We start from the raw sequence: 12,279 nt of genomic DNA, 5'->3' as shown, positions 1-12,279 counted from the left end.
TTGAATATCTCTGTAAGCTGAGTACCATTTTCACTTTATAGTTTAAATGTAATTGGATCTGAGTTTGCAAAATCAGATTTTAAAGAATTATTTTAATTTGGACTGTTTTCATTGATTAAAAGTAACCTGAACCCAACATAGAGGAAACATAATAAATGACAATTTGTTAATTAGAGCAAATAACAGGTTGGAGGAATGCCATATACTTTCATAATGCCATATACTATCATAGCTAGACAGAACTTACCTGGAATGAAACCCAGAAAAGTTGTGACTTTGTTTGCCCAGGCCAACAGGCCTTGAGTTGACCAACTGCTTCTGTTGACACAGGGATGACTTTTTCTCCTAGATTGCACCTACCTGTCACCTTGTCAGGACGATGGCATTTCTTTTTCAACTGAATTAAAGAAATTTGTCATATGTGCCAGCAACTGTTTTAGGTGCTAAGGACACAAAATTGAGTAAACTAGTCTCTGTCTTCAAAGAGTTCATAGTTTAGGAGGGGGGGGGGGGGGAAGAAGTATAAACAATTATAATATAATACATTACTTGTTATTAAATCAAAGATGCCATCAATTAAATGATACACCATTATTTCTTGTCCCTCTAAGAAAAAATTATTTGAAGCTTAAAGATTTCACACAGTGCTCAGCACTGCTTTTGATCTAAGTAAGTGCTCAAGAAAGGTTTTGCCATTAATAGCAGAGGTATTAGTGATAGAACTAATCACTAATCACTAGGTCTTTTCCAAGAGATAAGGAAGAAAAACAGAATCCAAGAAAGAACAGGCACAAACACCTAGAGGCCTGCTTCAGAAACATCCTTTCTGTCTGCTGTGCTGTAGTAGGTGAGGTTTTTCCCCTTGGGAAACTGTCTTTTTTGACCTCTTCTTTCTCCTGGACTTTCCTCCCCTCCCCTCCAGTCCAACACACCCACAAAGTCAGCTTGATTTTTTTCAGATTTATACTCAAAAGCATGCACATGTACTCAATTATGAACTTGGCTCCTCAGAGCAATGATACTAGTTACTTGTCTTCATTTCCCTCCTCACTCCCTCATCCTACCCTCTTGTTGCTGGGAGGGCTTTTGTCTAACATCTTTGATTTAAGAGGATTGATTGTTAGTCCCCAGTGCCCGTCAAGTTCTTCCAGGGGACTTCATGCAAATAAGGCTCCAGGTGGTCTCTCCTGATTTCTTAGAGTTCCCCAGGGGGGTAACACCCTTTTAGGACATCCACTACAAATAACATTTGGTGAGCCTAACCCCTTTTGAGGTTTGGAGAAGTTAGTGGACATGCACAAAAGTAGCCAGTTAATAACAGAATTGACCTTTTCAGTGTTTTACTATGGTTTGCTGCATTGTCATTCAAAATGTTTTTCCTCCTAAAAGATTTTCTTCTCAGTGTTATTTCAATTAACACAATGCCCCACCCCCCACCCCTTTTTTAGAAATTAATTTGTATTTTGAGTAAGAAACCTATCTGGTCTTTGATTTTTAGTTCATTCATCCACTCATGCCTCCACACTTATATACTGGGTACCTGCTCAGGGTAGGGTACTCAGCTACAAGACTAGCACTGTCCCTACTCTCATAGAGCATACAGTCAAGCAGAGGCAGAAATTAAAATAATATTTGAGGCTGAGAGCAAAGGCAAATTAGAGAAATCTTCTCTGAGGAAGTTCCCGTGGGATAGAGACCAAAAGGGTGGGGAAAATAAGCTACATAAGAGACTGAGGTCATAGAAGTGATGAAATAAGATTTGAAATACTTTGTAAACCATGTAACAGCAGACGTGTGTATGAGTGTGCATGTATATTATTGAACATACATCCCTTTGTAGCTCTCCGATCTCTGTCCCAGGTCTTCTTTCCACCAAGCTCCCTAACTCAGCTCCTTTCTCAGAACAACCTTTTATTTTTCATAACTCTTGTTTTATGGATGTTTATTATGTTATTAGGGTATTAGTACACTATTGGGTTTGTGCTGGAGACAAGAGGCTTTGTGGATATAGGAGTCACTGTTTATTTTGTTGATTATTTGGGGAGATATTTCTTAGATCAAATCCTGGAGCTGAGAGGGATGTGAGGAGGTTGTAAGTGGAATTTGGTTCCTCTTGGTTTTGATTCTGAAAGATGAAATATACACAGAAGTCAAGCAAGGAAAGACTATAATAGTATTTAAAAAATTTTTGATTGAGATCCAGCTTAGAAATATATTAACATAGTAACCTAGATACTATATACATTATTAAAACACTAGTTCTCTAAAATTTGTGTTTTGGAAAAAATTACACTAATTACATGTGATACAGTCTGATCTTTATATTTTGGATTCTGATTAGTGTTTCTCAGGGTGGCAACCTATTAATAGGTCACAAAACCAACTTAGTGGATCATGGTGTGTACCTAAAACAATGAAATAGAAGCAGAATTTGGAAAGAGACTGGAAAATAGTGAAGATTCCTCTATATTGTGGCCTTTCCTTTGTCCCTGGTGGCACACATTTTTGGTTTTTACTGGAGGCTGTGTTTCTTGGGTATGTACACTGTTTACCTAAATAAAGTTTCTCCTTTCACTGCACTCCAGATTGGGACTGTTGGTATTGTATGGGGGCAACAACTTTTGATTGACAGGTATATCTAGATTCATTAAAAAAAAAGTTCTCATTTTTGGGATGACATACTATAAACCTATAAATAATGTAATTAACAATTTAGAGGTTTCTTAAATTTGTTGTTTTGCAAGGAAAAAATATATATTTTTATATGTAGAATTTTTATAAATTGCTAATTTTTCTAACTGCTCCACAGAACAAAACCTTATTATAAAATTATCATGTAAAAACTTTACAAATTTCTTACATCAGTTGATAATGATCATTAAAATCTCATATGAAATTATATTAAGTAAAATGTATAAATACTCTCTAAAAATAGAGAAACTTTAAAAAACTTTGATTACTTAGGTAGATCTTTTTTCTGAATAATAAATGTGCTTATTTTTAACTAATGTTAAAAGACTAACATTCCCGTCATCATTCTTTCCTATGAAATTACTACACCGTTTTCAATGAGAGTTGTTTCAGATTTTATTTACTAAGGGATCTGCCTGGCAAAATCTCAGGTCTCATCCACCCATTTGTCGTGATTCCAAATAAGTTTTTAAAAGTGTCCTTGCTACCTTCAACTTAGGGTCTATTTTCAAGGCCCGTTTTCCCCACTTAATTTATTTTCTCCAAGATAGACTTGTACCAGCCACTTTTTACTTTAGCATCTATTATTTTTTTTTCTGCTTAAGAGTACTCTAAGAATCCTACAAGCTAGAAATAATGTGTCAGTTCTTGGAGCCTACCCTTCTCCTTCTCTCCTGAGCCATCTTTAAGCCAGCACTCTTGTAAAACTTTAAGAGCAGAAATCTGGGCTTGGGCACACCGGATGTCCTCACACGAGTGGGAGGTGGTGGAAAGAGGACACTAGCGAAGAAGAGTACATATTTGTTTACACGGATCAACTTGTATTAAATGTAAAAGAGGATGAGCCCAAACGGGGAATCCAGGAGGAGGGCGAGAGCTAAAGTGTTAAGGGAAAGGCTGGCGGTGGAAAGGAGACAGGGCGGGGTAGCCGGGAGCCCGCCCACCGCCCCCGCGAGCAGGAGCCTGGTGGGCGGACTCCGGGGCGGGGTGGGCTCCGCGGAGCCGGGGGCGGGGCCGGGGGCGGGGCCACGGGAGACCTGGCACCTCTCGGCGAGAACGCGCAGGCACCCGAAGGAGAGCGCACGGCTGTTCCCACACGTGGGGAACTTTTAGCGAACACGTGAGGGAAGGACAGCAGTGTCTGTGGAAAATCTGCCTCCCAACTCTGGCGTCCTACCCAGCCCCCTAACTAACAGCTGGTTTGCTGTGTCCCCGGGGCCCAGCTGCGGGTCACACGCTTGCAGTGAACCTCGCTGAGCGGCCCCGCCCTCGGCGTCCAGAGCGCGAAGCCCCCGCAGCAGGCGGCCTTGCAACCAGTCTGCGCCTGCGCCTGCGCCCGGAGCGCCAAGCCGGGGGCGGGGCCCGGGGGAAAGGGGCGTGCCTCTCGCCGCGCGCTGGGGGCGGAGCCGTGGGCCCCTGTGGTCCTGTGACCTGCGGGTTGACCTTCCCGAACGCTGGGTCCCGTGACGTCACCGCGCCGTGACGCGCACGCTGTAGGAAAACTGTAAGTGTCGGAGGATTCCTGCAGCTTCCCGGGCCCGCGGGGCTCTCCCCGCTGCTCGTCTTCCTGGTGCTGGTAGTGGCGGTGGGTTGTTAGGTCCTGGTGTGACCGGGAGAGCCGCCAGCCTGGTTCAGGGACAGGTGCCTGCCGGGCGGGAGCGCGCCCTCTGGGTGGGAGGGCCAGGAGCGCCAGGCCGGCCGGGCCGCGCTCAGTGGACAGGCGCCAGCCTTTCCTCTGGTGTCTGGAAGGCCTGGAACAGTCTCCCTAGGGGGAAGATCCAAATGGGAAAGTCCTTTATTGTTGAAGGGCCTTTGATTCCTTTCAGCCCACGAGTTTGACCTTGTTAAGTCCGGGATAGAAGTTTCCTTCAGAGATTCCATATCCAGGCTTCCTTTGCGATCCCAGAAGTTACCAAATCGCCTAAGACAATTTGTGAAGATACCCACTTGCTGCCTCAGTTTTCTTTTTGTATAAATGGCGGTGAAGCAGACTCTTGCCTTTCTATTGTAGTTGGCGTTCCCACAGGAATGGTTTTTGTGAGAGCACGTGAGGCAATACAAACATGTAACCTTGCTGGAAGAAAGCTTATAAAGACAATCGGCTATTCTGAGAATGTGCTGGCCAGTGGCTATTTGACAAAGGTCTTGTAGATAGTGGCCATTTTTACAATTCTGCCTCCCCACCTTGCCCCCCATGCTAGTCTGATCCCAGACAATACTTGAGCCTGGTGGGTGGTCAGAACTATTATCACTAAATTTGGTGGAATATGGACCAAGAAATAACTGGTACCATTATCACAATGATCCTGACAATTATGAGGTCCCCTTTGTCTGGATTTTGCAGAGAAAGCTTTTAGAGTGTTGAAACTAGTACTTTATGCTCAGTACAAATGTACTGTGAGTTTTAAGGATTTTGCTGTGTAAACTTAGAATATACCATCATCATATCTGACTCCTTGAATTTGTTGGCTTCCCAAGTGTTAATAACATTATTAATGAGTTTGTACCATACTGTAATACTTCTTAAAGTCAGGAACAAGTATTTGACAGAAACTTTGAAGGGAAGAATATTGTACACATCTGTAAATTCAGTTTCAAGGGTATAATCTCCTTCCATCTAAGGAGGCTTAGAAAGCAGGGGTCCTTATATTTGTTCTTTTAGTGATTAGCTCTGTTTCTAAAGACAAGTCACCCAAACTTGGAATTTTCTTTTCTCTCTAAGATGGAAGATGATAGTATATCTGCTGTTGCTTTTTTCAAGGATCAAATGAGGTCATAAATGTGAAAACTAAAGGCTGTCTAAGTTTGTTATGGCTATTAAGAAATTTGCATTGGTCCCCAAGCCTGGAAAAGAGAAATAAGAGATGTGTGCATTCAAAGTCAGGTTCTGAGTCACAACTAGAACTAGAGCAACAAACAAGACAATCTCCAACCTAGTGGAGCTCATGTTCCAGTGGGGAAATAAGCAACAAAGAATAAGTACATGATATTATTTAAAAAAAAGTGATACATAAAGTGATATAAGAGAAGATAAGAGAAAAAACAGACAGTGGGAGAACAGGACAGGTTATTTTAAGATCTGTCAGGGAAGGCCTTTCAAAGGAGGTGACAGCTGAGTCAATTGAAGTGGAAGAAGAGCCTGAGGTAGGGACATTTCAGGGAGGAATTACAATAGCAGTAAACACTTATGTCCAGCTTATATGTGAAGCACTCTTATAAACACAAAATTAAATTATTACAACAACCTTATGAAGGAAGTACTCATTCCCATTTTTATAGATGAGGAAACTGACACAGAAAGATTAAGAATTTGCTCAAGGTTGCACAGCTAAAATGTGATGGAGACAGTATTTGAATTTGGGCAATCTGACCTCACAGTCCATGCTGCAGTCAACAATACTGCCTCACAGTAGGAACAACAATGGAACGATGCTCGGAGGTGGAAGCAGCCCTGAGGAAGCAGCCAAGGCATTGCAGGGTGATAGCGTCCAGAACACAGCGAGGAAATGGGCAAGCGATGGCAGATGATGGAGGGCCAGGCAGACTATGGGGGCCTTTGCAGGCTGTGGTGAGTTAAAGATGTTATTCTAAGAGTGGTGGGAAACCTTTGGAAGATAATAGCATCTGATTTCTAAGAGTGTTGGGAAACTTTTGTATTAAAGCGATAGCATCTGATTTCTGTTTTATTATTTCTAGGGTCATAGAGTGGGGAGTCTTGAAAATGGGAAGGTAGGAGACTGTTGCTATACCTGGTGGTGTTTTGGGCTAGGGGATGTAGGAGAGATGGTAAGGATTAGTCAAATTCATGATGTACTTTTGAAGTTAGAGGTGTGGACCTACTAATGTGGGTTTCTCTAAAACCTAAAACTCTTGGGTTTTAGGCTGGAACAACTGGAAGGTAGTGCTGAGAAAGGGAGAAATGGGTTTGAAAAGGAAATCATGATTTCTGTTTCAGACAAACTTCAGATGCCTAGTTAGCACACACCAGTACTGGTGCTGCTAATAAGCATAGTAACCACTATGTAAGCATATACTGTGTAGTAGGCAGGGTTTTAAGCATGTTTACATATCAGTTAATTTAATCCTTATAACAGTTGTATATCTCCATTTTACAATGAGAAAATGGGCACAGAGAGGTTAAAAGTCACTTGCTGAAAGTCACCCAGCCTGTGATCAATGGGGCTGGGATTCAAATCCAAGCAGTCTGTCTTCAGAGTCCATGCAGTTAATTTCTGTAACTACACGTTAATATGTTAATATGTTGAGTAGGCAGTTGGGTATATGAATATAGAACTCAGGAGAATTGTCAGGGCTAGACATACACATTTATATTCCTGAAGGGAAAGACTATGCTGTTTCTCATCTTAAGTCTTGATTGGCAATAGGCAAAAAGAACATAGGTGACAGGGCTGTGCTAACTGATCACTAATCACTTGATTCTGTTCATGCAGCCAATATTCAATATCCCCTTTCCATGAGGTTCTAAGAGAGTGAGATACATATCGCTTTTACTTCTCTACTTCTAGTCCCTAATCTAATGCCTGCCATGTAGTAGATGTTAGGGATGACTTTATATGCAGGACATCTGGGTAAATTTTGGAGGTTAGAGATGAATAAAACAGCTCTTTTCCTGGAGAAACTTAGTATGATGAAACACCTGTGGGAATAAAGCTAGAGTAGACTAACTGCACAAATGCATGATGATTAGTTCACTCTGGCCTTCTGTAGCCACCTTCACCCTATTTACTTACGGGATGGAGCATGAAAAGTTCAAAGGAGCAAAAAGAATGCCTAAGCAATTGCAGGATGAATTTGAGGCTCTCCCATCCCTTTTCAATAGAATTCCTCAAAATCTTGTATATATTACTGTATATGTATTAATTTTATTTGGCAGTGTTAAAATTATTACCAAATGAAATACATTCTGATATTTGAATATCATTGTGTATTGATGAGTTTTTCCAGTTCTATTACCTCAGTGTTGACAGGGCTCATTAGTGAAATAAGGGAGTTGGCTTGAAAAGCTGTAGCTTGCATAATAGAAAGTGATGGAGGGGCTGTGTGAAGTATTTAGTCATTTCCACCAGTTCCAGTCTTTCACACCAAAGTTCCACATAATGAAATAAGTTTGAGTTCCTCCGATGGTCATCTCTTTAAATATCTTATATGTGAACATTGTAAAATGTAGAAACTAGATCAGTACACACAGAAATAAGCATCTTATTTCTGTAGATTTCTTTCAGGGTATACTATTATATACCTCAATTCATTTATCACAATTGTATTATTTCCTAACATGAGTATTTCAAATTGAGCAGTTAAAAGATTAGATAAAATTGCACTGTTATAGATTTCATGGTTAAATTCAGGTGTGTTTTTTTTTAAATTACAGTATATAAAATTATATTTTATTTAGCTTTTTTTGCTTCCAGTGGAAGGGTTGATCTAAATAAACAAATCAACCAGTAATTCTAAACAAGAACCTTCCACAAATATATTGTAGAGATGATGTGCCATCTCATTTTGCAGTTCACAACATTTTAAATCTGCTATTGTAGCTTCCCTAAATTTAATGGAATTGAAATGATTAGCATTTCTTTAAAAAATATTTTTATTGATTTCAGAGAGGAAGGGAGAGAGAGAGAGATAGAAACATCAATGATGAGAGAGAATAATTCATCGGCTGCTTCCTGCATGCCCCCTACTGGGGATAGATTCTACAACCCAGGCATGTGCCCTTGACCTGAAATCGAGCCCAGGACCCTTCAGTCCCCAGGCCAATGCTTTATCCACTGAGCCAAAACTCCTAGGGCTGATTAGCATTTCTTTATACCACAATTGTATTTAGCTTCCTTAAGAATATGGTATAAAGTAGAATTCAATCTTAAATGGCCTGTTGATTACTCAGGCTTTGTCACTTTGTAAGTTCAGTGAGGGCAGGTTAATGGTTATTTTGTTGTTTCAGATATCTCCTTGCAGTGCAAGAGTGATGGTAAGCCCTCCTATTGGAAGACAACAGAAGCCACTCTTTCTTACACTAAGCCATATCAAATATAGCATCATATGAAATAGGAAAAATGACTTATAAAATAAAAGTTCCTTTGAAAATTCATATTACATAAACAAATTTAAAAACTACTACCTCATGTTAAGAGAACAAATGTACATATATGGAAATTGTTTCTTAAGAAAACCATTATCTAGCTCAATGATGCTATGTAGTTTCACTAAATATAATTTTTAAAATTCCACTTCTTGTGGTTTCTTTTATTGTAGCTGGATTCAGAAGATCTTAAATCAGAGTCAGTGTCCAGAGTTTCCTTTCCCTATTGGAGCAGAGTCCAATTCAGCATCAGGCTAGCCTAATCTGTGTTCCCTGCTGCAGTCCATCAGTAATTGCATGTGTGGACTGCAGTGCCCTATGGCTATGGAGGAAACGAGGGTGAAGCCAATAGCACAAGAGCAATAAGAGACAGAACTCCTTTGTTTAGGAAATCATGTATTCCCAAACTTTCATAACCTTGTAGTAGCCATGCCCATTCTGACCAACAATTTCTGTCCCTGGGTTTGACTGACAGACAAGTACCTTCCCTATGTCACTCCAGCCTTATTGAGCATATCAATCTTCCTTTTGTAGGATCCCTTTCCCTGATGTTTGTTTGTGTTTCAGGGAATTGGCCAGTGTTTCCCTGGGGAGTGCAGAATTGCAGCTTCCTGGTGAAGGTGCCCAAATGGCATGTGTATAATGTCTGGCCTTCCCTCTTTGCTCCTATCCAATTATTAATAACTAGTTAAGTACAGGGATATCAAACCACCCCCCCGGCCCCCATTAGAGAACTTAGGCCTTACAATCTTACAAGGGTAAATGACTGAAGGTCTTTATTTTTTTGTAACAATTTTAGGCAATCAGGGATTATAGGCCTGTCTATTCCAAGGCTTAGAGGTACTCCCCTATTTGGTAGAGGAAGAGATAACAAAAGGGAAGGGAATATTTATGAAGGTAAGAGGGATTTTGCAAAGTTTAGGTTAGTTTGATGTCTCTGGGAAGTGGAGCAGGTGATGTTTAGAGGATGATGCATTGGACAGGCTGGCACTCTTGTATTCTAGAAATGACAAATTTGGCAACAAGGTTAAAAGGCATAATTCAAAGATGAGGAGATTTATAGCAACTAAAGGACTGGTGAGATGTCAAAACTTATGTGGTAGAAGAAGAATTAATTTTATAGTGTTTTAGATTAAGGTGGAGGAGTGGCTTCCTTGGAGTAGGTGTGTCACATTTGTCCTTTTTTTTTTAATTTTTTTATTCTTTTTTTACAAAGAGGAAGGGTGAGGGATAGGGAATTGGAAATATCAATGAGAGAGAAAGATCTATCAGCTGCCTCCTGCACACCCCCCTCCTGGGGATGTACCAGCAACCAAGGTTCATGCCCTTGACCAGTATTGAGCCTGGATCCTTCAGTCCCCAGGCTGACGCTCTTTTCCACTGAGACAAACCTGTTAGGGCTTTTTTTTTTTTTTTTTTTTTTTTTATCATTAACTTAAATTAAGCTAAAGGAAATATTCTAAGATATCCCTCATGAGAAATTGTGGGCTGAACCATTTGGGAGAAAAGGGAAAGCAGTTTTAAGTGAAGTCGATAGACTGTCCATATTTTATTGACTCAAATTTAAGTCCAAACCAGTTACTGTATTTTTCGGACCATAAGACGCTCCGGACCATAAGACGCACCAGTTTTTAGAGAAGGGAAATGAAGAAAAAAAGATTCTGAAACAAATAGTGTCCTAAAATATTTCATGTGTATTAAAACCCAACATCACAGTCATAAACACATGTAATCAACCCTGTAAAGTAAACAGCAGCATTTAGAACCATTTTAGAGCTGGGCAAGCACACAGAGACCACACAGAGCCGGGCAAGTAAAAATACTTTTTTTAAAAAGTATATGTGTAGGCTATATTTGGACCATAAGACGCAGGGACTTTTCCCCCCCACTTCTGGGGGAAAAAAGTGCGTCTTATGGTCCGAAAAATACGGTAGTCTTATTTTAGGAGATGGTGAGGCAGATGGCTTTTAAAGTGAGGCTTATATCGATAATAATCAGGGGAATAAGGACATAAGCATATATTCTATGAAAATAGGAGGAAGAACATAAAACACAAGGTTAATGTACATAGTAAATGATAAAACAGTTGAGAAGACTTAGATGCAAGGCTTTTCTTGGAATGAAATCAAGCAATGACAATCTGATAGATTTTTTTATATTTAGAACATCTCTTGTGATGTTATTAGGTGTTGAGATCTGTGTGAAATATATAGACATAGTCTTAAAAGCAAAACTTTGAAGCCAGTTCATTATATTGGAGTCCAATATTTACAATTGAGCATTGTGGTTTTTATTGACACGATTTTTTCCCTAAGATAATCCTTATTTTTAAAGAGACTGTATTAAGTTCAGTTTTATCTTGACCTGATTATTTGCATAAGTACAACAAAAGTAGTAATTGATTGAATAGATTATAAAGGCTTTTTAAAATCTGTTTTGCTGGGATCTTTTAAAAGGAATTTTTAGATTGAGTTATAGTAAGTCCTTTAGGGCAGAGAAGCCAAGACAGTTGTTATCAGGCTTTGCCTGTTAATATTTGTAGGTTTGGGTAGTCCTCAAGTCCTTGAGGTCTTCAAAGATGTCTTAAGGTTTCTTTTTTGCCATTTTTTTTAAGGAAAGCAATTTTTGTTTCTTAGTTGGAAAGATTGTCATGAACCACATGACTAAGCAAGTTGGTAGGACATTTCTGCAATGGGCTTTTGACCGGCTTTGCAAAGTCAATTTTAGTGTCTTAAGGCTTTTTGGTGACATTTAGAGTCCAGGCATGTCTTTCGTAAACATGGTATTTCAGCCAAAGTCTTAGTTAAAAAGACCACAGGTGAAGATTTGTCTCATTGGATTTGTGCAAAGAAACACATTGCCATGATTTATTAAGAATTGCCAAGTTCTGGAGAAATTAGTTAGGGAGAAAATGCTAAAAGTAAGCAATTACTATTTCTTAGATTGGCAAACATATTTCATAATTTTTAGGAACATAAGATTTTTTATTGAAATATCTATTTATATTTTAAGAGGCATACTTCCATGGAAAAAGGTATTATATAGTGAAATTTACAGAATTTAGTAAATCACAGGTGAATTGAATTAGATTGATCGGCTTAGATAGTTTGGATTAGATAAGACTTATTTCTCAGAATCTGTATTTCAATAGATGTCTTAGATAAGAGTTCTTCTGGAGACCAGATATTAGCACTTTAAAGGCAGACAGTCTTTTCCATGAAAAAAACAGAATAAAATTCCTTGTCAGACAAGGCACTCTTGAAACAATGTGAGTGGAGATTTTATTACATATTGACTTCAGAAAGAATAAAAACCTAAAAAAAAATTTTTTTTTTTGTCCTCTTGAGAGGGAGGCTTTCTAGTTGAAGGAGGCATGAATGTATTTTATATTTCCTAGTTTTCTATCATAGACCAGAATTTGTAGTGGCCTGTGACCCCTTGACCCTCATGCCATTCCATTACCCATTCTTTTTAAACTGACTGAC

At 39.5% G+C, this 12,279-nt stretch overlaps 1 protein-coding gene across 3 annotated transcripts in view; it reads left to right on the top strand.

The window, feature by feature from the left end:
* The first annotated feature begins 3,750 nt into the window (after positions 1 to 3,750).
* The window catches only part of ZNF438 (zinc finger protein 438), a 140,978-nt gene continuing 132,449 nt past the window's right edge, over positions 3,751 to 12,279 (top strand). For all 3 annotated transcript variants that reach the window (XM_036453579.2, XM_036453563.2, XM_036453553.2), the window contains exon 1: positions 3,751 to 4,195. The gene's annotated coding sequence lies outside the window, so the exon portion shown is untranslated. The remainder of the gene's footprint in view (positions 4,196 to 12,279) is intronic.

Source organism: Pipistrellus kuhlii, unplaced genomic scaffold (assembly GCF_014108245.1).
Source record: "Pipistrellus kuhlii isolate mPipKuh1 unplaced genomic scaffold, mPipKuh1.p scaffold_m20_p_1, whole genome shotgun sequence".
In the NCBI taxonomy this organism is placed as follows: Eukaryota; Metazoa; Chordata; class Mammalia; order Chiroptera; family Vespertilionidae; genus Pipistrellus; species Pipistrellus kuhlii.
Note: the sequence above shows the minus strand (reverse complement) of the source record. Positions and strands in the feature narration are given on the sequence as shown.